Source organism: Melospiza georgiana, chromosome 26 (assembly GCF_028018845.1).
Source record: "Melospiza georgiana isolate bMelGeo1 chromosome 26, bMelGeo1.pri, whole genome shotgun sequence".
NCBI classification, from domain to species: domain Eukaryota; kingdom Metazoa; phylum Chordata; class Aves; order Passeriformes; family Passerellidae; genus Melospiza; species Melospiza georgiana.
Window position 1 is genome coordinate 5,989,694 of NC_080455.1, and position 27,363 is coordinate 6,017,056.

The window sequence follows — 27,363 nt, forward strand, 5'->3', positions numbered from 1 at the left end:
TGCAGGGCCTGGATCACATCTGGGGTGAGGCACGGACGGGCTGGGAGCAGCCTGGGACAGGGGAAGGTGGCAGAGCTGGGACAAGAGGATGCTCAAGGTTCCCCCAACCCAAACCATTCCATGGTTCCACGACTATTCCACACTGCAGAAGCTTCTCTGCACCAACCACTGCTGGGCTGGTGAGAAGATGTTGTCATCCCCTTTTATCAGATTGATAAAAAAGCCCAAATCAGGCAGGATTTGGGGCACATCTCGCCAGGCTCCACGTGCACCTGAGAACTCACCCGTGAGTCATGAGAGGCCGGGCAGGAATTGCGCATCCCTGCAGTCATTCACGGCTCCGTGGCAAGTCATGAGATATTTGGTATTTTCCTTCCAGCAAACAAAAGCAGATGATTAAGGAAGAGGCGCAGCTTGCTCGCTTTCAGGAGGAAGACAGCTTGCAAAATGCAACTCTCAGAGCTTCAATAAAACTCCAGAAAGCAAATAAACAGCCTGGCTGAGAGGAGAGCGCTCCCAGTTCCCTGAGTTTGGAGCCAAAATCGGGATTTTTGGGGGGAAGGATGGGGATTACCTCCTGCAAAACTGGCACCAGTGAAATGTCAGGAGAGCGTGGATGCTGAAATGCCAGGACAAATGCGTGTCACAGCCCCAGCTTGACTTTTCAGGCCATACAGACACCAGAAACTTCCAAAGCTTTGGGTGGAAAACCATCTCCAAATGGGAAACCAAAAAGAAAGCAACTGAGTTTCATCTTTCTTGTAATTTTATTTCAGTTTTTTTTGTTATTATTTTCATTTCCAAAGCCTTTTTTGCCTAAGGCAGTGTGTTTATACAAATTGCCTCACTCTCACGAGAAAATAATAAAAAAAATAGAACTATTTGCAGATGGAAAAATATTCTGTCAGAAATTTCCTGGCCACCTCTCCATTTCATGCCAACGCTCTGAAGGGCTATAAATGACTGTAGAGCAGCAAATTTGGCTACTGAGATTTTGAACCACGGTGTAGCAGCTCTCTACGCACAGGATTTAAAACCCCCCACTTATTTTACATTTTTCTGCACAACTATCTCTCCACTATAAAATATACATGGAGCCATTGATCGCTCTAGTGATCAAATACCTCCCCCTTCAAAAATACAGCCCATCCAGAAATGCAAGCATCCAAATTAAGAATGACTTGGAGACTTGAATTGCAAATGAATCAATTCCTTCCTCCAAAAAAAAAAAAAATAATAAAAAAATAAATATCCAGTCAAGCAAGACCAGAATGGGCTGGTTAATAATTGATATTTACATTTCTCCCGTGTCTGATCAAAGGATTTGATTGCATGACAAATGAGGAAATTACTGTAAAATATGATACATCCATTAAGAACACAGATGCAGCAGATAGGACGGGGGGCCCTGGCAATGCAGGGCCTGTGCAGAGGGGCTGGGCTGGGGGAGAGGGAGAGAATTGGGGATTGGTCCCTGCTCGGCTGGAAAATTGGGAAAAGGGTCTGGGACAGGGGATGGGACCCTCCCAGGAGTGAGAGGGTGGGGCTGGACCCCACAGCAGCGTGGGGCACCTTGGAGCTGCTCCTGGGGGTCCCTCGGGGCTCCTGGGGGTCCTTGGGGCTCCTATGGGTCCCTTTGGGGTTCTATGGGAAAACGAGGGCAAAATCATTCCTCCAATTATTGCTGGGAATATGTTAAATGCAGAAAATATGAAGAATTACATATTAAGCATATTTAATATTAAATATAATTACATATTTCTAAATATATATTATATATTGCATATTATACACTATATATTATATATTATATATCATATATCACATATTATATATTATATATTATATACTAGTTATAATATTATATAATATACACTATATACTATGTAACATATTATATATAATATGTAGTATATACTATATATTATATAATATGCAATATACACTATATATTATATAATATATAATATATAATACATATTATATTATATTATATTATATTATATTATATTATATTATATTATATTATATTATATTATATTATATATACAATATATAGTATATTATGTATTATATATTATATACTATATATTATATATTATATACTACATATTATATATTATATATTATATATTATATATTATATATTATATATTATATATTATATATTATATATTATATATTATACATTATACATTATATATTATATATTGTATATTATACATTATATATTATATTATATTGTATATATTATATATTATATATTATAATATAGTATATAGTATATATTATATTGTCTATTATAAATAATATATTGTATATTGTTTATGATATATATTATTAAAAATAAATAAATATTATATGTAATATATAAAATGTATATATTATTATCAATAAATATAAATCGATTAAATGTTAAATATGGGAGATGGGGCGCACATGAAGAATTTTCTCAGCCTCGGGGTGTGTTAAAGCCGGGGCTCACAGCGCCTGCACCAAACGCGGTCGGGGCAGGACCCCCCAAACCCCGCTCGCCCCTCGCGCCTCCGCTGCCACGTGCGCGGCGCCTTTAAGGCGCGGCCACGCCCTAACCTCCCGCGGTGACGTCACGGCCCCCGCGGGCCCCTCCCGGCGCTGCGGGGGCGTGTCCGGGGTGTCCCGCCCCGCGGTGACGTCACGCGGCGGCCCGGGGAATGACATCACCGGAGCGAGCGGGCGGCGGGCGGGAGCGCGGCTCGCCGCAGTGTCCCCGCGCCCGGCGCGGCCCCGGCTCGCCAGCCCCGGGCGGAGCGGAACGGGCGGCGGCGGAACGGGCGGCGGCGAGGCGGAGCAGGGCCCCGCGCAGCCCCTCCGCCGGCAGCATGGCAGCGGGCGGCCGCGCCGGCAGGTACCGGCGGCGCGCTATAGCGGGGCACGGTGCGGGAGCGCTCCGCTCCGCCGCGGGGCTGGGGACGGGGCGCGGTATAGCGGGGGTGGTGGGCTTGTAACGGGGAGCGCTCGGGAGGGGTGGGTGGGCAGGCGGGCGGGGGGCTCGGTGCGGGGGCGCGGCCGGTGCCGATGGGGGGTCGCGGGTGGGTGGCACCGGAGAATGGGGGGCGTGTTATGGGGGGGATGTATGGGAGGGGTGGGGGGGGAAGGGGCCGCGCTATAGCGGGGGTGCGGGGAGGGGGAGCGCCGGGGACCGGGCGGGGGCTCCGGGGTGCGCTGGAGCCCGGCCGGGGGGTCCTGGGGCACAGCCCGCCCCACGCCCCGCTCCGTCCCCCGCCGCACCGCGATGTGTCCGCGCCCGGCTCCATCCCCCGCCCCGCTGCCGCTGCCTCCCCCGCGCTTTAGGACCCCCCGGTTCCCCGCCGTGCTCTTTTCTCGCTGCCGCCGCGCCCCCGCCCCCTCCCTCCGGCGCCTCCCGAGCGCGGTCCCCGCGGGTTCGGGGTGTGAGGTTCGGGGTGCGGCTCCGTGCGGGCTCCGGCATCACCGCCGTGCTCAGGGCTGCGCTCTCGCGGAGAGCACCGTGGGACCGCCCGTGCCCGGTGATGCTCGGCAGAACCGTCCGGGGCTTCCCCAGCTCCCGGCTCCGGGCTCCTTGGGATGCTCCGGTGGTGGAGCCGGTGCCGCTCCCAGCTCCGGGCTCCTTGGGATGCTCCGGTGGTGGAGCCGGTGCCGCTCCCGGCACGCTGGGATGCTCCGGTGGTGAGACCGGAGCGGCATCGCCGGGATGCGGTGTCGGAGGAGCCCTCGGAGCGTTGTTGCTCTGTGCGGTGCCGTATCCTGGTGACACGGCTGTGTCCCCCGGGGAGCTGCCCGCTCCCACCGCAGACACCGCGCTGCCTTGTCCTGTCCTGCCGCCACCCCGAGCCCCGCAGCAGGTGGGGTTTGCCCCGCTGTCATCGGCAGTAGCAAGGAAGGGACGTGGATCACCCCAAAAACAGCCAAATCCCCGTGTTGGGAGGGTTTCTTCCCCTACACCAAACCTCTCCCTTCTGAAAGGGGAATCGGCTCTGGCGCTGGGGACAGCCGTGGAGTCACCGAGGGACGCCCCTGGGGTGACAGCAGGTGGTGTTTTCCATCTGCCCGCGGGGATTTCAGCTGAAATCTCCAGCCCTGGCATCATCCCGCAGCCGGCAAGAGCCGGCCCCGGAGCCAAAATTTATCACAATGAGGGTGAAGCCCCCCCAGCCCTTCAATGAGAGCAGTGATGAATAATGTTTGTGCTTCCCCAGGAGGATCCCGCTCCAGTCCCTGCTGGGCAGGCAGAGGGTGCGGTGTGGGATGAGGGGAGCGGTGCGGGTGTGGGGGTGGCAGCCCTGGCATCTGCAGGGTGGGTCCGGACTCCCTGGGGCAGGGACATCTCTGCTCTTGTGTGTTCGCCCTCCCAGAGTCCCGGGAGGCTTTGCTCCCACAAAGGTGGAAGGAAAAAAAGCAGATTTGGTTTTTTTCTGGGGGGTTTCAGCCCTTCTGTGGGGCGAGGGAAGTGCCACCCATCCGCTCCTGGGTGTGCAGGGGATGCTCCTGTGGCACTCCTGCTGCTCTCACAGCTTGGCTTGGCCACGACAAAATGCTCGGGATTTTGATGATTTCCCCCCATAAATAAATGGTGTTTTGGGGGTTGTGTAGCTGTGCCTGGCCAGGGGAGCTGTTTGTGTCATCTGGCTGTGGGGGATTGGGCTGTTTGTCCCTGTGAGAGCTCCCAGGGAGGGAAATGGAGCTGGACCAGGGTGCTGGGCACAAAGGCTGCTGGGTTCAGCAGGGCAGGGCGTGTGCTGATGGAGAGACCCCTCCTGCCTTCCCCAGGGGGAAGACACCCCCCCTTCTGCACACCCAACAGCGGCAATGCTGTTAATTGTTCCCTGCCAGATTGACTTATAAATTAACAGGTTTGCTGGCACTCTCCTCCTCCTTCCTGTGCGTGGTAAAGGCCCATATTTCAGATGGGGAAAAAGTCATAAATACTTTGAGTAATGCGCGAGGAGCTTCCAGCTGAAGCTGTGCCACTGAAGGGCTGTGTGGGGAGAGGGGTGCCCTGCAGCAGAGCTGTTTGTGGGGTGATGGAGGGGATGGACAGCAGCTCCTCGGGTGCTTTGGTGGCTCCCTTTGGCATTGGCCTCGCTGGCAATTTGTGTTGGCCCCTTTGTGCCCCCCCAAGAGGTGTCTCTGCCCCCCTGATGCTCACTGGGTTGATAAAAGCAGGTTTGATAAGCGAAGCCTCTTCCTGGGGCGTCCCTTTTGTCTCATCCCGAGGGGAGCAGCTTTGCTCTGCCTTTTCCTGGCTGCTGAGGAGTGTGACATCTTCCCCGAGCAGCAGAGGACAAACCTGTCTGTGCTCTCTCCCCAGGAGCCTGGATTCCTGTCAGAGCCCAAATCCTGCTGCTGCCTTGGGGATAGAGGTGGGACTGAGGCAGCTGGGCTCCAGCCAGGTGGGATGGCCGAGGAGATGACGTGGCCACGCTTCAGGGAAACTGAGGCAGGGGAGGGGTGGTGTTGGTGGCTCCTCAGAGCCCTGGAACAGCTCCAAAGGGCTCGGGCATCCTAAGGCACCCCAGAGCTGACTCTGGGCATCCTAAAGCACCCCAGAGCTGATTTTGAGCTGGGAAAGGGCTTGAGCCATCCTAAGGCTCCCGAGAGCTGATTTTGAGCCAGGAAAGGCTCAAAAAAATCTATCCTTGGTAATTTAGCCTGGCTGACCCTGAGCTGGGAAAGGGCTCATGTCATCCTAAAGCGCCTCAGAGCTGATTCTGAGCCAGGAAAGGGCTCGAGCATCCTAAAGCATCCCAGAACTGATTCTGAGCTAGGAAAGGCTCAAAAAATCTATCCTTTGTAATTTATCCTGGCTGATTCTGAGCCGGGAAAGGGCTCGAGCATCCTAAGGCACACCAGAGCTGACTCTGGGCATCCTAAAGCACCCCAGAACTGACCTTGACCTGGGAAAGGGCTCGAGCATCCTAAAGCACCCCAAAGCTGACTCTGAGCCGGGAAAGGGCTCAAGCCCATCCTAAGGCACCCCAGAGCTGATTTTGAGCCGGGAAAAGGCTCGAGCCATCCTAAAGCATCCCACAGCTGACTCTGAGCCATCCTAAGGCACCCCAGAGCTGATTTTGAGCCAGGACACCCCAACCTGAGGCTCCTCTGAGCTCGGAGATCCCCTCGGGGCAGCTCCCCAGGCTGGCAGCCCGTCCAGCTGCTCTCCCAGAGCAGAGTTACTCCAGGTAGTAAACCGTGAGCCGCGGATGCTCTCCCCACGTGGAGCGTGGGAGGGGAGCTGTGTGACGGATGGAGCGTGGCCCGTGGCACGGGCTGCGTGTGAACTCGCTCTGTGCCCTGCTCAAGCAGTTTTTCTTTTCCTCAAGCAGTTTTTCTTTTCCTCAAACAGTTTTTCTTTTCCTCAAGCAGTTTTTCTTTTCCTCAAACAGTTTTTCTTTTCCTCAAACAGTTTTTCTTTTTCCTCAAACAGTTTTTCTTTTTCCTCAAACAGTTTTTCTTTTTCCTCAAACAGTTTTTCTTTTGCTTTGCAGAGATAAAATTGCCAGTGTAGCAGCCCCGAGATAAAGGGAAGGCAGATGTAACCCGAGTCAGTGTGGGCAGTGCCAGCCTATGGTAAGGAGAGAGGTTACTCAGTTGCATTAAAAGGATGCTGCTAAGTGGTTTAATCCTCACTTGCTGAACTTTGAGCTTTAAATTCTTCTTATGTGAGTTGATAAGAACGTGCATATTATTCATAACTCTCTCCTCAACAAAAAGGGAAAATCTGTAAATGACTTCTGTTAAATATCATTGCTTCAACAGCATGAAAAGTGTGCCTGGCTTGTACTCCAAATAATCCCTTCCCCTGGCCCAGCTGAGTCCATCCCTGAAGCTCTTTGGTTCCTGCAGAGGATGGAGGGAATGGGGTCAGGACCTGGGGGCTTTGGGGTCTCTGGGCACAACCCCCAGGACATATATTTTATTATTTTTTTAATATTTGCAAACGGAAAGAGCCAGCCAGGCTGGGCAGCTTCTGGCTATGTCAGTATTGCTTTTTAAAAATTGTGGTCGATTTTAAACCTCTGAGCCCTGGAGTAGTAACGCTCGGTCCAGCTTCCTTTCTGCAAAGTTTATTACACAATAAGCTGGAGCAATCTGCAGCCTCTGTTTGTTAGACCTTTCTTTTTCCTCTTGTCCTCTCTTTCTGATTATTTTCTTTATAACTTGACCAATTTTTTTTTTTCCTTGACATCAGCCTAGAAAACTGGAAATTGTCTTTTATTTCCCCCCCGTCTTTCAACCCATAAACCCTCTAGAGTTCTGAGCCTGATCCAACATAATTCTTTCGGACTTTTTATTTTCTTTTCTAGCTTGGGTATCGTTGTCTTGCCTTGGTAATTCATCCAGCTTGGGCTGCCTGTGCTGTTCGCCTTTGCACAGCTCCTGGTGCTGCAGGAGGGATTTGGGAGCCAGCCCTGAGGGAAATGGGATTTTTATCATTCCTGCTTTCCATGCACTGCTATCACTCAGTGCTTGCACACTGTGAGTGGTGCTGCACAGCCAGGATCCATCAGAACCTCCGTGCTCCAGTTCCCTGGCAACATTTGCACAAAAACAGGAGCTGCTCTAGATTAGACAGCAGATACTAGTTTGTCTAAACAGGTTTAAAAACCTATCAAATTAAACTGGGCCAGGCAACCCGTACAATGTGTACACCTAAATTGGTTTAACATTTGCATGAATCAGATTAAATCGGGGCTGTGGGATGGCTCAGGTTGGGAAGCCTGTGGCTGTTTGTGCCCAGACCCTGGAGTTCTCCACTCCTGCTGCCGTGTCAGGGTTGGTTTTGCACGGCAGCAGCTGAATCCCTTGTTTTCAGCCCCATTTCATAGGTGAGTGCTCTGTCAGTGCTGGTTTGCACCACACCGGGGGCTACAGTGACCTCTGAGCAGCTGGGATGTCCCCAGAAAGCCCCAGGAACAAGGCTGGTTTGGCTGCAGCCACAGTTTGGAACGTGTGGCAGGTCCTGCAGGGGTTTGCAAGAGGGATCTCTCTCTGTCCAGGAGGATTTTGAAGCCTGTTGGGGTTTGAGGAGGGAAGGGTTCACAGGTGAATCCATTCCCAGGGTCCTGCCTCTCCTGCTGCCATCTCTGCATCGGTCTGGGGTTCTTGGCCATGACCTGCAGGGATGATGATGATGACGATGATGACGATGATGACGATGATGATGATGATGATGATGATGATGATGATGATGATGATGATGGGGATTTTCCCCCTGCTTTCCTTTGGGGTTCTTGGCCATGGCCTGCAGGGATGATGATGATGATGATGATGATGATGATGGGGATTTTCCCCCTGCTTTCCCTTGGGGTTCTTGGCCATGCCTGCAGGGATGATGATGATGATGATGGGGATTTTCCCCTGCTTTCCCTTCTCTCTGTGGGCAGTGACACCCGAGGAGCTGTGGGGTCTCTCAGGGTAACCTCGTGCTCCTGGAGGTGGCACAAAGCTGGGACAAAGTGCTCTCCTCCTCCTCCTTGCACGGGAGCAGCCAGCTGGGGTGGCACAGGGTGAGCATGGGAGGGAGGCTGTGCTGTGTGTGTGGCTTCTCCAACTGCACTGATCCCATCCAGGGAAAGCAGCTGCCTGCTCGGGAATCCAGGGCTTTGTCTCTTTGTATTTCTGGAGCTGAATCTCCCCACCTTTCCCTCTGATTTGTTGTTCCATTCTTTTCTTCGTGGCGCCCCCGTATCCAAATCAGCCTCGTGAGTAACTCCACGGCTGATTTAAGTCTGAGAGCTTTTTCCTTTTGGTGCTTCCCTCCATTTTGCCATTGTGATCCAGCAGGGATGGACAGACCCTCTGCTGCCACAGGCGTGTGTGTGTGTGTGTGTGCAGCACAACCTGCAGCAGCTCAGGGGTTTTTGGCTCTTTCTGAGCTGATCGTCAGCTCTGACATCACCCAGTGTTTGCTCTGGTGCCTGTGAATCACAGATGGGTGCTGCTCCGGGCTTGCAGTGCTCGAGGTTTCCCTCCTGCTGCCTCTCTCCTTTGTTTCCCTGGCAGCAGCTCCAGCTCCTTCCCCTGCTCGGGCTGGAAAATGAGCAGCAGCTTCCCCTTGTCCAGCACAGCCAGGAAATGTGGGAAGCAAAGGTGACAGCAAATGTGTCCCGCTGGGGTGGAAGGAGATGCTCTTTGAGGCTTCTTCTATCCCAAACCATCCCACACTTCTGTGAGGGGTGCTTCTCAGGCTGCTGGGATTTCTACCATTACAAACACCATCAGGAACACCAACTTGTTGTTCCTTGGGGTTGTTCCCATCCCCTCCAGGTTGGTGTCCCCAGGACAGGGGCTGGGCATCGCAGACGGGTCCCTGTGAGCAGGCAGGTGCTGTCACCTGGCCAGGTGGGACCTGCTTGACCTGAGCATCCTGCAAAGGGTTCAGGGGGGCTCAGGACACCCAGGGGCACTGGGGCAGGGCTGGGCCCTGTGGTAGCCAGTGGTTCTGTCCCCTGGCCCTGCCGTAGTGGCCAGAAGTGCACCTCAGGTGTGACTGTGTCTTTACAGTAGTCTTAGGATGAGGGAATAGATGAGGATCTGACTCCATGTTTCAGAGGGCTTGATTTATTATTTTATGATATATATTACATTAAAATTATACTAAAAGAATAGAAGAAAGGATTTCATCAGAAGGCCTGATAAAAATAGAAAAAAGAAGGAATGATAACAAAGGTTTGTGTCTCGGACAGAGAGTCTGAGCCAGCTGACTGTGATTGGCCATTAATTAGAAACAACCACGTGAGACCAATCCCAGATGCACCTGTTGCATTCCACAGCAGCAGATAATCAATGTTTACATTTTGTTCCTGAGGCCTCTCAGCTTCTCAGGAGGAAAAATCCCTAAGGAAAGGATTTTTCATAAAAGATATCTGTGACACTCAGGCCTGTGGCATTTTGGACCATCAGGTGCCACAGCCCAGCACCTCCCAGCCATGTCCTTCCCTCCAAGTCGCCATTTTATTTTTCTTAAACGTTTATGTATAACCGTACACTAACCTATAAAAATTAGTTTAGGATGGCTGCCAAGAAAATCTCTGCGGTGCCTTGTGGGTAACTCCCTGTGAATTACCATAAAAGCTGGAGTGTGAGGCTGTGGTGGCAGTTGTGAGGATGCCAGTCATCATGCTCTGTATTTAAAATTCAGATGAATGTGTAATGCCTGCGTGGCTGGATTGCAGCGGCTCGGAGCACTCCTGGTGTCCCTGCCCTGCACCCACTCTGTGCTTTATTCCTGCCCTCTTGCCTTCTCGATTGTAAAATGCAACAGGTAGCAAATTGTGGGCGAGCCAGTGGAGGGAGAGTGGTTTCTGATTGTTTCCTCCCTGGAGGGACCAACCTCCTGCTTCCAGGGGCAATAATTCGCTGAAGGGAAAAGGAACTCCATAACCCTTCCCCTGCACATCCTGCCCAAACCATGGCCCATTTCCAGGGCTCTCTGATGCTGGGGTGCTCAGTGTGGGACCAGGGGCTGTCCCCACGTTCTGGGGGTGTCCCAGTGCCATGCTGTGGCTCCCTTGCCACCCGGCCCAGTTCCATGCTGCTGTTTACCCTTGAAATCCAGGGTGTTTCTCTTTACCTGTCACTGCTGCTTTTCCTCTGGAAAAGCCAAGGTGACTGTGGGGCTGCTCTGCTCAGTGCAGGGCTTGGCAGGAGGTGGTGCTGATCTGCTGGCCATGATGGATCATTTCATTTAAATTCCCCTGAAATATAATATTCATCTTGGTGTCACTGTCCCCACCTTTATTATAGTTCGCTGATAAACATCTGTAATCTGAGAGCCATCCTCACCCTGCCAGACACAGCCTGGCAATAATGAACACATTTCTGGAGCCAGGGAAGGTGGCTCAGGGATGTGTCCCTGCTCTCCCAGCCCTGGCTGATAAATAAAGCAAGAAGCCAATCTGTGTTTTTCCCAGGTGGATTTACATGTGGCAGTGTTGGGTTCAGGGCTCTAAAATGGTGGCAGCTGGATGTAACCTGGTGTCCCTAAATAACTAAAAGGGATTTCTGATGACACCTAACAGGGATTTCTGAGCACAGCCTCTGTCCTGGCTCTGGCTGAGGGTTCAGGGCACCACCCCAGTGAATCCCCCCATGCTGGGCAGCCTTTTTCACCCTGTGGTGAATCCCTGCCCCTCTCCCAGCTAGGTTCCAGCAGGAGGGGATGCAGCTCTCCCTGGGCTGTATGGCAAGGTACATTGTTTTACCTTTTCCCTGCTGGTCCACAGGAGCTGACAGGACCAAACCCAGCCCCAGGAATGGTTCCACCTCAGCATCTCAGTGAGATCCCAGTGGGGACAGGCTGTTTTGGGGCTCCAGCACAGCCTCTGTGCCCCCACAGTGGGAACATCCATCACATTGCTGCTCCTCTCCTTGCTCTCCTCACTGCTTTTGCCCCAGAGGCTGCTGCTCCTCTGAGCTCTGGCTGTGGGAGCTCAGGGTTGTCACTCTGTTTTTTTAAAGATTTTCTGAGCCTTCTGATGCTGACGTTCTTGTAGTGAACTTTCTCACACACTTTCTGTAAATAACTCATTGTTTTGCATTCCTTTATGGAGGAGGAGAATGTTGATGGACTGTTGGTTTGTCCAGTGTCATTGGAGAGGTGGCACTGCCACTTTTGGAAAAACTATAAATGTTAGAATCAGAAAATAAACTTCCCTTTTTCATTCACCTTTGGAGCAGCAGTGTGTGTGTGCTTGTGGTTTTTTGTGTCCTACAGTGACACAGGGTCAGCTCCCTGTGCAGCACAGCCAGGTGGGTCAGTGTGTCCCAGCTCGGCCACCCACCCCAGAGCAGGGCTGAGGTGACATCTGAGGTGACATCTGCTGTGCCTGGGATGGGTTTTTTTTTGCCAGAGCAGCACTGGGAGGTGGCAGCTGCTGGTCCCACGTGCCACTGGGACTGCTCTGCTTCCACTTGGCTGGTCATGCTCTGGGGAGGCAGCTCCTGACCATCTCCAGGCTGCTGTCCTTCAGAATGGAGCTCCTGACCATCTCCAGCCTGCTGTCCTTCAGAATGGGGCTCCTGCCCATCTCCAGGCTGCTGTCCTTCAAAATGGAGCTCCTGCCCATCTCCAGCCTGTTGTCCTTCAGAATGGAGCTCCTGCCCATCTCCAGCCTGTTGTCCTTCAGAATGGAGCTCCTGCCCATCTCCAGCCTGTTGTCCTTCAGAATGGAGCTCCTGACCATCTCCAGGCTGCTGTCCTTCAGAATGGAGCTCCTGACCATCTCCAGGCTGCTGTCCTTCAAAATGGAGCTCCTGCCCATCTCCAGGCTGCTGTCCTTCAGAATGGAGCTCCTGACCATCTCCAGCCTGCTGTCCTTCAGAATTGGAAGTGTTGTGGATCCCCAGGAGCCTCGTACAGACTTGACCTCTCGAAAGGGCTTTCCTCTTCTTGTGCCTCCACTTCCTCCTCTGCGTTTGACCCAGAACAGAAAAGCTGCATTTTCTGCTGGTTTGGGATTTCCTGCCACCTCTGCTCCTTTCTGGCATCCAGGTCCTGCGACTTGCAGCCTTTTTGCTGTCTTCTTGCAAAACTTGTCTGGAAGAGGAAAACCCCTGGATTTGGAGTCCCCCAGCACCATCCATGTGGAATTGAGAGCTGCTCCACCCTGGCTCTGCTTTGGGATGAAGGAGAGCAGCCAAGCAAGATCCTGCTGACCCCTTCCTGGAAGGACGCATTGCACCGTGCTGATGGGAAGATTGATTTTTTTTCCAGGAGCCCACAGCACAGCTCAGCACTCCCAAGGGCTGAGGCTGCACCAACAGCGAAGCTCTGAGCAGGGCTGGGTGCAGGGCAGAGCCCCAGACACCCTCAGATGTGTCCAGGTTCATCCAGGAGGGATGAGGATGATGCTGCAGCCATCACCTTCACGTCCCAGCACCGTTTCAGCTGAGGTCCTGAGGGGGGTTCAGGTGAGGCTGCTGGATTTTAGGAAATGCACAAACCTGCTCCCAGGCAGTGGCACGACAGCTTCCATGCTTTTGGCAGTGCTCCCTGTGGAAAGCAGCTGCCCCAGAGGTGTGGAGGGAGAGCAGGAGCTTCCCTTTGCTCTCCTCCCGGCGTGGGTGGCACCCATCCGGCAGCACTGGGATGTGCTGCTCTGAAAATAACTAAAAATAACTGTCAGGTTGCTTTGAAAAGGAGGAAAAGAAGGAAGGTGGGAGGAACTGAAGTGTTTCTGAGGAGTAACAGAGAAAGGTGAATGAAATCCTTGATGGCTCTCACAGCTTCTCATCCCAGAGCATGCAGAGGGTGTGGGAGCTCAGGTTGGGGCTCACGTGGATGCCTTGGGCTTCTGGAGCTGGATTTTGGGCTGGCTGAAGCAGTGATGATGTGAAAAACGCCAATCTCTTGGTTTTAAAGTTTTAAAAGTTTAATGGTAATAAAATGGTTATAAAAATAGTAATGCAATTAGAGTGATAATAATTTGGACAGTTTGAATTAGGACAATATGAGACAATAAATACCAAGAGTTATGGACATCTGGGTACCTTTTTCTGGGCAGCACGAGCCTGAAAAAGGACATAGTTAACAAAGGATTAACCCTTAAAAACAACAGCCTGTTGCATAGTCATGTACTTCATACATGATGCATAAATTCCATTCAAACACAGGATTCTGTCTGGTCATCATCAGCTTCTTCCTCTGAATCCCAACAGCACCTTCCAGGTAGGAAGAAGTTCATTTCTTCTGATGAAATAAATTCCTTTTTCTCTGAAAGATTCAGTGGCTGCTATCTCACTGCAAGTCCTTTCTTTAAAAAAAATATCCTACATGGCATCATTTCTATTTTTTATAACCTAAATTTTTTTAGGTTATACATTTTATACATTTTTTATACATTATAGGTTATGCATTAGGTTATACATTTTATACAAATTTTATACATTTTTTATAACCTAAAACTATATTTAACCCACCTCTTAAGAGAATTAATGCAGCATCACTTTCTAACACAACACATATAATATTCATTTGAATATTTGCAAAAAGTCAATCATAAAATACATGCATTTTTCACACTGATCCTCTCTAACATCATCCTAATCATTAAGAAGCTATGAACCAGCATTAGCCTTTTAAGCTAAAGAAAGAGGAGTTTAAAGAGGGGTTTCCCCCCTCCTTTAATGATACCCCTCAGCTAAACCCCAGCCCCTGATTTTTTATCATGCTCACTTTAATCATCCCACAGGGAAGGGAAGCTTGGGGAGGAGCTCCTGCCTTTCCTGCCAGGCTCTTTGCAGGGGGACAGAGGGGTTTGGTGGCCCCACTGTCCCCAGCCAGGTCAGCCCATGGAGAGCATGGGTTTGGATTTCTCCCTTCCAGCCCACAGGGGCAGGCTGTAATTAGCTGTGTTGTGTGCAACCCGATCTCCCATCCCAGTGCTTTGTTCTTGACTTACCCTTGGCGTTTCCCAGTGGCTCTGAGCGGGCTGTGTCCCTTATCCATGGCCCTGGAGGCAGGGCAGTGCCCTGGGCAGTGTCCCCTCAGAGCCTTGTTCTCCTCCAGGCCCTCTGAACCATCTCATGAGGAGCATTTAGGGGCAGCTCAATTGCAGGTTTTTCTAGGAAGTATCAGAGGAGCTTGTGCTCCTCACATCAGGGCCCTGGAACACTCTGCAGAGAGCTTTAATCTTAAAATAAAATCAAAGCAAGGCTTTCAACTTGGATTTTCTTTGGAAGTCACTTTATTTTAAACCCTTTTTTTTTTTTTTTTTTTTTTTTTGTGAGTAGTCCTTTAGGAGTGAAAAAGCCCCACATCCTGAAATCTTGCCTATGTAAATAATTTTTGGGCTTGGGCTTTTTGAAGTCACAAGGAGGGTGTGCTGCTCAGTGCCCTCTGCCAAGCTGGCATCACTTGGAGTCCTGTCTGTCCATCCCCTTCCATCTGTGTGGGCATCTCTGCTCATAGCACAGACTCAGGGTGGGGATGGAGGCAGAGGTGCCTCTGTCAGGGCTGGGATCTGACACTGTGAGGGTGCTCACAGGGGTCCAAGGATGAGGGAAGAGATGAGGATCTGAGTCCATAAATCAAGAAGGCTTGATTTATTATTTTATGATGTATATTATATTAAAACTATACTGAAAGAATAGAAGAAAAGGTTTCATCAGAAGGCTGGCTGAGAATGGAAAAAGGAAGAAGAATGAATAACAAAAGCTTCTGTCTTGGGAACAAAATGTAAACAATGGTTATCTGCTGCTGTGGAATGCAACAGGTGCATCCGTGATTGGTCTCATGTGGTTGTTTGTAATTAATGGCCAATCACAGTCAGCTGCTTCAGACTCTCTGTTCAAGCCACAAGCCTTTGTTATCACTCCTTCTTCTTCTATTCTTAGCCAGCCTTCTGATGAAATCCTTTCTTCTATTCTTTTAGTATAGTTTTAATGTAATATGTATCATAAAATAATAAATCAAGCCCTGTGAAACACGGAGTCAGATCCTCATCCCTTCCCTGATCCTGAGACCCCTGTGAGCACCATCACACCCCCCCTGTGCTCTGCCCTGGGCTGTGTGTGGGCTGCTGGCCCTGTCCCTGCAATCACAGTGGCCCTGTCTGCCCTGTTTCCTTCAGACTGAGCAGGAGGAACTCTTGGAGAACTTCTCCCGACCTTTCCAGCTCTGTGCCCTCAGCTGCCACCAAGTGACACGGTGACATTTCCAGTCTTGACTGTCTGAGCTATTCTATGGAAAAAAAAAAAATATATAAATAAAAAAAGCCAGCAGAAATGAAATGCTTTGGCTTTTTGTCTCTGACAAATTGGATTTGTTAACCTGGAGATTCGTCTGTCAGCTGGCAGGGCCCCTCTGCAGCCTTTGGGATGGTGGGAAGAGGAGTGGAAATGTGTCTGGGACAGGAGGGAGAGGGAGGGGTGGTACCTGCAGTGGGATATCAGCTGCATTTTCAGCAGTGGGATATCTGCTGTATTTCCAGCAGTGGGATATCTGCTGCATTTTCAGCAGTGGGATATCTGCTGCATTTTCAGCAGTGGGATATCTGCTGTATTTCCAGCAGTGGGATATTTGCTGCATTTCCAGCAGTGGGATATCTGCTGCATTTTCAGCAGTGGGATATCTGCTGCATTTTCAGCAGGGGGATATCTGCTGCATTTCCAGCAGTGGGATATTTGCTGCATTTCCAGCAGTGGGATATCAGCTGCATTTTCAGCAGTGCATCTCTGGAGGCCCTTTTGGAAGAGATGGAGCAAGGTCAGCCATGGAGCCACAGATGGGTTGGGTTGGGAGGGACCTTAAACTTCATTCAGTGCCACCCCTGCCATGGCAGGGACACCTTCCAGTACTCCAAGCCCCAATGTCCAGCCTGGCCCTGGGTGCTTCCAGGGATCCAGAAGCAGCCCCAGCTGCTCTGGGCACCCGTGCCAGGCCTGCCCACCCTCACAGCCAGGAATTCCTGCCCAACATCCCATCCCATCCCATCCCATCCCATCCCATCCCACCCCATCCCATCCCATCCCATCCCATCCCATCCCATCCCATCCCATCCCATCCCATCCCATCCCATCCCATCCCATCCCTGCCCTCTGCCAGTGGGAAGCCATCCCCCCTTGTCCTCCCAAGTCCCTCCCCAGCTCTCCTGCAGCCCTGGTGGGTTCTGGAAGGTTCTCTCAGGTCTCCCTGCTCCCCACAGCAGGGCGTGTTGGGGCAGGGCAGGGCTCTGAACCTCAGAGAAAGGAAAAACACAATTCTCATCCTTTGCTGTGCCTGTGTTTGTGCCAAAGCAGAATGCTTGGAACACAAACCCTGTGAGGAACATTTGAAGGAGCTGGGGGTGTTTAGCCTGGAGAAGAGGAGGCTCAGAGGTGACCTTATTGCTCTCTACAACTTCCACCAGGCAGCACTGACAGAATCAGAGGACACAGCCTCAAGCTACATCAGGGAAGGGATAGGTTGGATATTAGGAAAAAAATAAATAAAGCACTGGGATGCTCTTCCCAGGGAGATGGTGGAATCACCATCTCTGGATGTGTTTAAAAAAGACTGGACATAGCTCTGGGTGCTATGGTCTGGTTGAGGTGTCAGGGCATGGTTGGGCTCTTCCAACCTCATTATTCTGTGATTGATTCTGTGCCTGGAACCTGGTTCCTGCTGGATGCCAGTGATGGATCAGATCCTCAGCCTCATCCTTAGGCTGTGGATGTCCTCATCTCAAGGTGTGAGGCTGGATTATTCCAACAGAGCCTCTGGGTTGTGTTGGAACCCCCATCTGCCCCCATCCCACCAGGCAGGGCCCTCAGCACCAGCTCCTGATAACCTCATGTGGCAGCCACTGCCAGCAGCCCAGCCCTGCTCTGGCACAGAAAGGACAAATTAAATAAACATGCTTGATTGCTTAAACATTTGTTTTTTAAATTAGCAGCAGCTTTTTTATATTAAAGTCTGTGGATATGCTGCTGGGGAACACTTCAGCAAGTTGTGGTTTTTTGTTTTTTTTTTTTCTTCCTGGTGCTACTTTTCCAGAGTGGCTCGTGATTTAGAAACCAAATGCAGAATGCAGGCCAAGCTTGAGGTTTAATCCAGCAGAAGATGTGGAGGGGAAGGAACTGCAGTGCTTGGAGCTGTGGGGCCCTGTTTGGATGCATGACGGGACAGGCCTTGAAGGCAGCAGCATTTGTAAATTGTGCTGGGGAGAAGTGTCTGAATTATGGAATCACAGAATGGTTTGGGTTTGTTCAAAGGGACCTTAAAGATGATGTTTTTCCAACCCTCAAACCCTTCCAGTGGCCCAGGTTGCTCCAAGCCCCATCTGGCCTGGCCTTGGGCCCTCAGGAATGGCTCCATGATTGTCCCCAGCTCCTTGCAGGAAGTTTCAGTTGTCCGTAAATTGTCCAAATGCTGGAATCCCCTGCAGGAAGGTGTTTGTAGATGCTGTGTATGGGCCTGTGTGCTGTCAGGGAGGGGATTCGCAGCCTTTGCTCCAGGTGGGATGGACTTGGGCACCTTCCCCTCATGGCACATTTGGTGTCCCTGCTCCCAGCCCTTCCCTGGCTGTGCCCCTGGGTCTGTTTGTCCTGTGTGGATGGCAGAGCCAGCCCAGCGTGAGGGTACAGCCTGTGGATGCTGCTCTGAGAGGAACCAGCTCTGCTAATTGGCATCTCTGCAAGGCAGAATGAGCAGCTGATGCTGCAGCTTGACCTTGCTTGGAGCATGTGGGGCTTGGCTGCTCCCACAGCCTTGCTGTGTGTCCTGGAACAGCATCTGTGCAGGGGGATAACCCAAAATCCAGGTGTGGATGCCCTGGGTACCTGCAGGAGCCCCATCCCTGCTGAGGGTGGGGGCAGAGCACAGAATAAATCGAGTTCCACACTCCCACTGCTTTTTGTGTCATCCCTCTGGGTTATTCTGAGCTCAGGGACCAGCCTGGCTTGGGGGAGCCCACGGGCTGGTGCTGCTCATTTTCCCTTTGCACAGACTCCAGGGCACATCCTTAATTTTTTAATTAGTGGCTGCATCCCCCATGAGCACAGCTCCAGCTCAGCTGAGTGCCCATGCATGGATGGAGGAGTGCCTCCATCCCAGCCCTGGGCGACAAGCAGTGGCTTTCATTGTTGTTTTGTTTTTTACCTGTTAAAGGTTTAATAAATGGAATTAAATACTGTGAAACTTAAGGTAATTGAATGTGGAAGCGGAAGGAAAAGAATTGTAAAGCATCCTCTCCAGGAAACTAATAGGCTGCATGCCTCCTTATCTTAATGATTTTCATAATTTAGCTGAATGCAGAGATAATGGATCTGATGAACCTTTCTGGAGCTGATCTGAGATTTAATGGGCGCCGTGCTGGGGAGGTGCAATCAGTGTGCCTGGGCAGGGAGATAAGAGCAGGAGGGGCTGGCACAGAGGCTTCCCATCCATCCATCCATCCATCCATCCATCCATCCATCCATCCATCCATCCATCATCCATCCATCCATCCATCCATCCATCCATCCATCCATCCATCCATCCATCCATCCATCCATCCATTCTGTGACCATGTTCACAGTGGTGCTTGGATGAGGGAAGAGATGTAGATCTGCCTCCATGTTTCAGAAGGCTTGCTTTATTATTTTATGATATATATTATATTAAAACTATACTAAAAGAGTAGAAGAAAAGGTTTCATCAGGAGGCTGGCTAAGAATAGAATAGGAAGGAATGATAACAAAGGCTTGTGGCTTGAACTCTCTGTGCAAGCCATCTGACTGTGATTGGCCCTTAATTAGAAACATTCAACATCCTGACCAATCCCAGATGCACCTGCTGCATTCCACAGCAGCAGATAACTATTGTTTGCATTTTGTTCCTGAGGCCTCTCAGCTTCTCAGGAGGAAAAATCCTAAGGAAAGGATTTTCCATAAAAGATGTCTGTGCCACCATGCACCTGGAATTACCTGGGGACACTCTCCAGCCCTGGGCTCGCTCTGCCAGCAGGCTCTGCCTCCCTGCAGCACCTCTGACCCTGTGGGCTGAGGGAGCTGCAAAGCCGGGATCATCTCTGCTAATCTGGTCTCACTGAGGCAGGATCAGTGAAACCACCTCGCAGATCCACTGTATTATGGAGCAGATTGAGGGACTTAGAGAGCAAATTTAATAAATATCATTTCGATATTACTTGGCGGGGGAAAAAAATATGGAAAAAAATCCTCTGAGCGGCTGAAGCTGGAGAGGCCTGGGAAGGAGCTTGGTGGGGATGTGGGGTGTGGGGCAGAGGGGATGGGGCATCCCTGGAGGTTGGCATGGGGTGCTGGGGATGGCAGGAGAGTGTGACGGTGTTCACAGGGGTCCCAGGATGAGGGAAGAGATGAGGATCTGACTCTATAAATCAAAAAGGCTTGATTTATTATTTTATGATATATATTATATTAAAACTATACTAAAAGAATAGAAGAAAGGATTTCATCAGAAGGCTGGCTAAGAATAGAAAAGGAAAGGAGAATGAATAACAAAGGTTTGTGGCTCAGACAGAGAATCTGAACCAGCTGACTGTGATTGGCCATTAATTAGAAACAACCACATGAGACCAATCACAGATGCATCTGTTGCATTCCACAGCAGCAGATAATCAATGTTTACATTTTGTTCTTGAAGCTTCTCAGCTTCTCAGGAGGAAAAAATCCTAAAGAAATGATTTTTCATAAAAGATGTCTGTGACAGGAGAGAGAGGATGTGCTTGGGGAAGGGGACAGCGCTTGGCAAAGGTGGCAGGGGGAGTTCAGGGTCTCTCAGGTGCAGCTGTGAGTCTCCTGCTCCTGCCTGGCTCTGCTGGGGCACCATGGGCACTGTGGGTCACAGGGGGCACTGTTGGTCACTGTGGACACTCTGGGTCACTCTAGGGCACTGTGGGTCAGTGTGGGCACTGTGGGTCGCTCTGGGTCACTGTGTGTCACTATGGATCATTGTGGGGCCCTGTGGGTCAGTGTGGGCACTGTGGGTCACTATGGATCATTGTGGGGCCCTGTGGGTCAGTGTGGGCACTGTGGGTCACTATGGGTCATTGTGGGGCCCTGTGGGTCAGTGTGGGCACTGTGTGTCACTGTGGATCATTGTGGGGCCCTGTGGGGCACTGTGGGCACTGTGTGTCACTATGGATCATTGTGGGGCCCTGTGGGTCAGTGTGGGCACTGTGGGTCACTATGGATCATTGTGGGGCCCTGTGGGTCAGTGTGGGCACTGTGGGTCGCTCTGGGTCACTGTGTGTCACTATGGGTCATTGTGGGGCCCTGTGGGCACTGTGGGTCACTCTGTGTCACCCTGTGTCACTGTGTGTCACCCTGGGCACTGTGTCAGTGCACTGATGGGCACGCAGACCCAACCCAGGTGCTGTTTCCAGTTGGATCTCCTGCCCATCCCTGAGGACAGCCAAGCAAAATCCTGCCAGGGGGGAAGGCCCTGCCTGCAGGGGAAGGAGGGAAGGGGATTACAATGGCAAACCCCACACTCTGCCATGGCAAACCCCACACTCTGCCATGGCAAACCCCACACTCTGCAGGGCTGGCTGTGGTGAGGGAGGTTTGGGGTGGGCACTGCTGCCCGCTCTCTGTCTGTCTGTCTGTCTGTCCCTGGATGGAGCCCTTGCAGCCAACACAGCCCGAGGGGCTGCTCCTCTTTGTGCCCAGCAGGACCCCCTGCCTGCTGCAAAAACACTGGGGTTAGGAGAAATGTGTGACCTCGTGCTCACCCTCTTCCCTTTCCCCTCTCGCTCTGCAAGATGCTAAAAAGAAGGGGGGGGAAAAAGGGAAAAAAAAAAAGAAAAAAAAAAACCCACGCTGGGGCCAATCCAAGGAGGGTGAAAGCCGGGGACCATATCATTAAAATGCTAAAAATGAGCGTGCTGAAAACAGACACAATTGGGTATTTAAAGCTCTGAATGAAAAGAGTGTGTGTTAGCCGGCTTGGGGAGAGCTGGTCTCCCAGAGCCCCTGGAAAATATGTGGTCAAGCCCACACCATTAACTTTTTGTTTCTGGTTTGGAAAGTAGCTGTGAAGTCTTGGGGGGACGGGGAGCCCACGTCCCTGCCAGGCCCGTGGGACACCCGTGCTCTGGTGGAGGGGCAGCTGGGCAGGACTTTGTGCCTTTTTACAGTGATTTTTATCCCCAAATGGGGTTAAAAATCCCCCTCATCACACAGACTCGTGTGTCCACTGCATCCCCAGGGTGGGGGAGATACAGATAATGTAATGGTTGCTGGACATAAATTCCATTTTACGCATTCGTTTTTTATATCTTGGCTTTTTTTTTTTTAATCAAATAATTAAACCATATATCCCTACCTCATCCAAATCATGTCATCAATACACTTTCAATTAACTTTCCTCTATATTTCCTAGTATCAAAAACAACAACCAACTGTCATCATCACCCCATAACCACCCCCTAACCAACACAGAATTAACCCCAGAACTGCCACCCCCCAAAAAACCAAACAAAAATACAAACCATGATCATAAATCATCACCCCACCAAATTTTACGTTCTTGTAGCTTATAAAGAGCATGGCACTGAAGATGTCACTCTTTTGCTGTCCCCTCCTGTCAGGAGCTGTGCAGAGCCACGAGGTCCCCCCTGAACCTCCTTTTCTCCAGGCTGAGCCCCTTTTCAGCTCCCTCAGGAATTCTCCAGAATTTCCCCAGCTCCTTTCCTTTCTCAGCATCTTCGTGTCCTTAATCCTGAATTTCTTAAACCCGCACATCTTGGGCTGTTGCTGGCCACCAGCTCAGGTGCCCATGGCTTGTGCCAAGAGTCCTCCAACATTTTATGGTGCATTTTTACACAGAAATGTGGATTTTGCAGCCCCACTCCAGCATGTTTCCTACATCCCAGCTCACGCCTGGGTGGAGGCTGTGGCCCGTGTGCCCTGTGGGGTTATTTCTGTGCACAGACACGGGTTTCCCTTTTGAGCACACGCAGAGGGATCCGCAGCAGCGCAAAATGCCCCTAAAATGTCTCCCAGGGCAAGTATTAACTGCCAGGCTGGGCTGGGCTCCAGCAGGCAGGAACAGATGAATCAGACACTTCATGGTAAAACCGAGCCCCTCAAAGTATGAAAAAACAACCCGGCTCCATGAGGCTCCTCCATGCTGACCCCAGAGCCCCAGCGCCGAGCAGGAACGAGGAGGGATTTCAAACCAAACTGGGATTTTTTTATTTTTTTTTTTGGGGGGGGGGCCCCCCCAACCATATCTCTTGGCTGCCAGCCTCTCTGAAGGGAAGTTTCACCCCGCCTCCCGCGGTCTCGGATGTCAGGTTGGCAAGAAAAATCCCATCTGTTTTCAATCTGGATCCTCACTTCCATCCACCCAGCCTCTGCTCCCCCGCTCCCAGCCCCCAGAGCTGGCGTGTGTGCGCCAGGCAGGCCTCGCTGACGCTTTTTTTCTTTTTTTTTTTTTTTTTTTCTTTTTTTTCCTCCTGGTTTTTTAAATTTTTTTTTTTTCTCCTTCTAAAAATGTATGTGGCCTCTTTTGCCCCCCCCTCCCTGAGCTCCCCCCCTTTTCTCCCTCTCCACGCTGGGGCCTGCCAAGAACCTCTCTGTGCTCAGCCCCGCTACGGCCGGCCGCTGGCTCTGAGAATTCCCAAATGACCCAGGATTTTCAACCCAGAGCTTTTTCTTTTTAAGAAAAAAAAAAAAAAAAACCCAGAAAAATATCTCTCTGTGTGGAAAAGGAAAAAAAAAAAAAAAAAAAAAAAACAGGCAAAATTGAGAGGGGAGCAGAGGGAAGAAGGAATTTTGTTGTTGTTGTGATTTTTTTCGGGGTTTTTTTTTTTTTTTTCTGGTCGGTTCCAACTTTTTTGGTGTGATTTGGAAAAGAGCAAGTACAGAGTGTTTTGTTCCTGCCTGGAGATAACAGAGCTGCTCTGAAATCCCATATAGAGTCAATGCAAAGGCGTATACGTTGCAATGGTGATATCCTAATCTCTCTCTGAAGAAAGCCTTTGTTGCACACCCCCTTCGCTGTCCTCTCACGCTGCGTTTATATCTTATTTAAACTCTAAAGTCCTTAGGCTAGGAATTACCTTCTCCCTTTACAGATGGCTGCAAGAGCTCAGCGCGGCTGTGCAGCTCCATGAAAAATAAATGAAGGAGGTTGTGGCTTTTGTTGATGGTTTTACTTCCTTTTTCTTTAATATATTTTATTTTATTTTTTGTGATTTTAGAGGTGAGAGCTTATCTCATCACAGATTAGTGGTACTTTGTGTGGCCGTGAATCGCAAGGCAAGGGGTTCTCCCAGCCCCGTGCCTCAGTTTCCCCTTCGGGCTACCCTGGTGAACGGGGTGCAGCGAGGGGATTCTGCTGTGATTGCGGGGAGCAGTTTTGTGGAATGGGGGAGGATGGCTGAGAGGGTCCGGCACGGGGGGATAGAGCAGCTTTTGGAACGGGGGGGATGTCGGAGAGGGTCTGGTTTGGAGGGACACAGCGGCGTTGTGGAACGGGGGGATGGCTGAGAGGATCCGGCACGGGGGGACGGAGCAGCTTTTGGCACAGGGAAATGGCTGAGAGGGTCCCAAGGGTCCGGCATGGGGACAGAGCAGCTTTTGGAATGGGGGGATGGCTGAGAGGACCCACAGTATCTGGCACTGGGGGACAGAACAGCATTTGCAACGGGGGGATGTCTGAGAGGATCCAAAGGGTCCGGCATGGGGGGATAAAGCAGCTTTTGGAAATGGGGGGATGTCGGAGAGGGTCTGGCATGGAGGGACACAGCAGCGTTGTGGAACGGGGGGATATCGGAGAGTGTCCGGCACGGGGGGACGGAGCAGCTTTGTGGAACGGGGGGGATGTCTGAGAGGATCCCAAGGGTCCAGCACGGGGGGACAGAGCAGCTTTTGGAATGGGGGGATGTCTGAGAGGGTCCCAAGGGTCCGGCACGGGGGGACGGAGCAGCTTTTGGAATGGGGGGATGTCAGAGAGGGTCCCAAGGGTCCGGCACGGGGGGACGGAGCAGCTTTTGGAATAGGGGATGTCTGAGAGGGTCCGGCACGGGGGGACGGAGCAGCTTTTGGAAATGGGGGCGATGTCTGAGAGGATCCCAAGGGTCCAGCACGGGGGGACGGAGCAGCTTTTGGAAATGGGGGCGATGTCAGAGAGGGTCCGGCACGGGGGTTCAGAGCCCCGCGGGCCCGCCGGAGCCCCAGTGCAGGCTCGGGGGCTCGCTCAGCGGCCGGGCTGTGGCGGAGCCCCCGGCTTTGCTCTCGGGGTCCCCCCGGCCGGGCCCCTCCGCCCCCGGCCCGCCCCGGCCCCGCCCCGGCCCCGCCCAGCCCGGCCGGGCCGCCGAGGGCTCCGCCGAGGGTCGGGGGTCCCTCCCTGCGCCGAGGGTCCTTCCCCCCCTCCCTGCGAGGGTCCCCGGGCCGCCCTCGCCCCGCAGCCTCCGCACGCCGCCAGCGCCGGGACGAGTGGGAGACGGTCGGTTTGATTTGAAAATGTAATTATCGAATGGAAGGGTTTTGTTTATTTTTTTTTAAACAAGGGGAAGCTGTTTGCCCCTAGGCGCGCACGGCCGGGGGTCTCGGGAGGGCGGAGGGGCCCCGGGGTGGGCGATGGGCAGTGGGGACAGCGGGGATGGCAGGGGGGCTGCGGGGCGGCGCTGGGGAGGGAATTCCGCTCCCAATTCCGCTCCCTTTGCCTCTCCCCGTCCCTCTCCCCCTCCCCTGGCTCTGCCCATCCCTCTCCCGCTTCCTCTCCCCTCTCCCCCTTTTTTCCCCCCCAGCCGAGGGCTCGCAGGGGCGTTTTGCTGCGGAGCGAGGAAATGTGCGAGCCGCATCCAGCGTGGCCGCACAAAGGAGCGGCTCTGCAGCTCGCCCTCTCGCCCAAATTGCCCCTCGCACCACGCTTCCTTTCCGTGCTGGAAATGCCTTTTATTTTTAATGAGCTCGAGGCGGCCCGAGATGCTCTCGGGGCAGGACACGGGCTGCAGCCTTGGAGTAACGGGCAGAGTTTATTCACTGTAAACATTGCACAACTCCTGTGCTCCGTTCCCGGGATTGAATACAACTCGTTTTCTCTCGGCTTTACATGACTCGTTTGCTAGTGCCATTAGGCTACTGCTCAAGATGCAGATTTGTCTGAAATGTGTAATTTTAGAAACGTAATAGATGGGGTGAAAAAAACTCCATTTGGCTGCGGGAACTGTGTAGCTGGAGCTTTCATGAGAAATTACCACATTTCATCCCTTTATTATTTTTTTCTCACTTTGGCAAAAGCAAAGAACTTTTCTGTTGCAGGTAACTCAGGTAACTTTTATGTCAAGGCTCTGACTTGAATTCGCAGCAGTTGGTCTGACTGGAGGCAGTTATAGCAACAGTTGAAATTAAATTTAAATTTATATTGTTCGTTGTTTGAGAACTCTCCTGCAGCTAAGGAAAGAAGTGTAAAGATTAAGCTGATCATTGCTATATATGAAAAGTGGTTTCTAACATTAACATTATGATTCTTCTCCAAAAAAAAAAAAAAAAAGAGAGAGAGAGAGAATTCTCTAGCCTGTGCAGCTCTGTCTTTCTATAGCTGCATCTTGTTATCCTTTAATTTCCCTTTTCCTGAAAACGTCACTTAGCGGAGGAAAAATCACAAATTCAAGCGCACTGGGATTGCCACACGTGGTACAGGGGAACATCTGCTGGAAAGAGACTCTGAGAATAACAAACCACCTGCACTGAGGCGCTTTCCTGCTCCGGAGCCAGCTCGGTGTTTGCTGGCGTGGGGCTCAGCCAGCCCTGCCATTTTGGGGGCTCACGCTGCTGCTCGGGGTTTATTGAGGGGTGAAAAGGAAGGAGTGAGAAATCTGCCTCGGAGTGAATCAGGGCTGGTTTGGTTTAGCACCTCTCGGTGATTTGCGTAAGGAGCTTTCGGGAGGGGGATTGGTGCCTTCTGCCGCCCCCTCGCTGGGCTGGCTGGGGCTGGGGGCGGTGGGATGGGGCTGGAGGAGGGGGCTTCACTCCCTTTCACTCCCCTTCATCCCCTCCTCTCCTCTTCATCCCCTCCTCTCCCCTTCACTTCCCTCCATCCCCGACTCTCGCCTTCACTCCACTCCTCTCCCGTTCACTCCCCTTCATCTCCTCCTCTCCCCTTCATCCTCTCCATCTTCTTCATCCCCTCCTTTCACCCTCACTCCTCTCCATCCCCTTCTCTCCCTTCCTCTCCTCTTCATCCCCTTCACTCCCCTTCATCCCTTCACTCCCCTTCATCCCCTCCTCTCCCCTTCACTCCTCTCCATCCCCTTCTCTCCCCTCCTCTCTCCTTCTCTCCCCTCCACTCCCTTTCATCCCCTTCTCTTCCTTCCTCTCCCCTTCATCCCCTCCTCTCCCCTTCATCCTCTCCATCCCCTCCTCCGTCCATCCCCAGATTGCAGCCCAGCTCCTTCGCGCTCCTGCTCCCAAAGCGGCCCCGGAGAGAGGCAGGGAAGGGATCGCTGCCTTTTATCTCCACGGGAAATCGTTGTTGGTCCCTGGCGCAGGAAGAAGGCCAGCGTCTCCCGGAGAATAATTCCAAATTTTCCTGCCGAGTCCGAGCAGAGCCCAGCGAGTGAGACATCCCCTCCATTCCACAAAGCTCCCGCTCTGCAGCCAAAGCAGGGATTTATCAAAGGCATTGAAACCAGAGAAGGAGGCCCAATTATACTTTTGTGACTTGGAAGAGATGTGCATCGGGTTTTTTTGGTTTTTTGGTTTTTTTTTGGGAGGTGGAGGTTCCAAAATAAACCTGCTGAAGGTTCAGTGTGCAGAGAGAGAGAGAGAGAGTGAATTTAGTGTTAAGTACTAAATTCCTGCGAAGGTGACAGTTGCGGCAGATACGTGAGGAAATCCCTCATTACCCCGAAGAGCTGGAAAAGCAGGATACGGTGTTTTATTATGTTT

General features: G+C 51.6%; 1 protein-coding gene across 7 annotated transcripts in view; it reads left to right on the forward strand.

The window, feature by feature from the left end:
• Positions 1–2,809: 2,809 nt before the first annotated feature.
• The window catches only part of PTPRS (protein tyrosine phosphatase receptor type S), a 154,872-nt gene continuing 130,318 nt past the window's right edge, over positions 2,810–27,363 (forward strand). For 6 of the 7 annotated variants that reach the window (XM_058041022.1, XM_058041026.1, XM_058041025.1 and 3 more), the window contains exon 1: positions 2,810–2,887. The gene's annotated coding sequence lies outside the window, so the exon portion shown is untranslated. Of the gene's footprint in view, positions 2,888–24,841; positions 24,936–27,363 lie in introns of those variants that run through there. The other variant, XM_058041023.1, reaches the window with a different exon arrangement.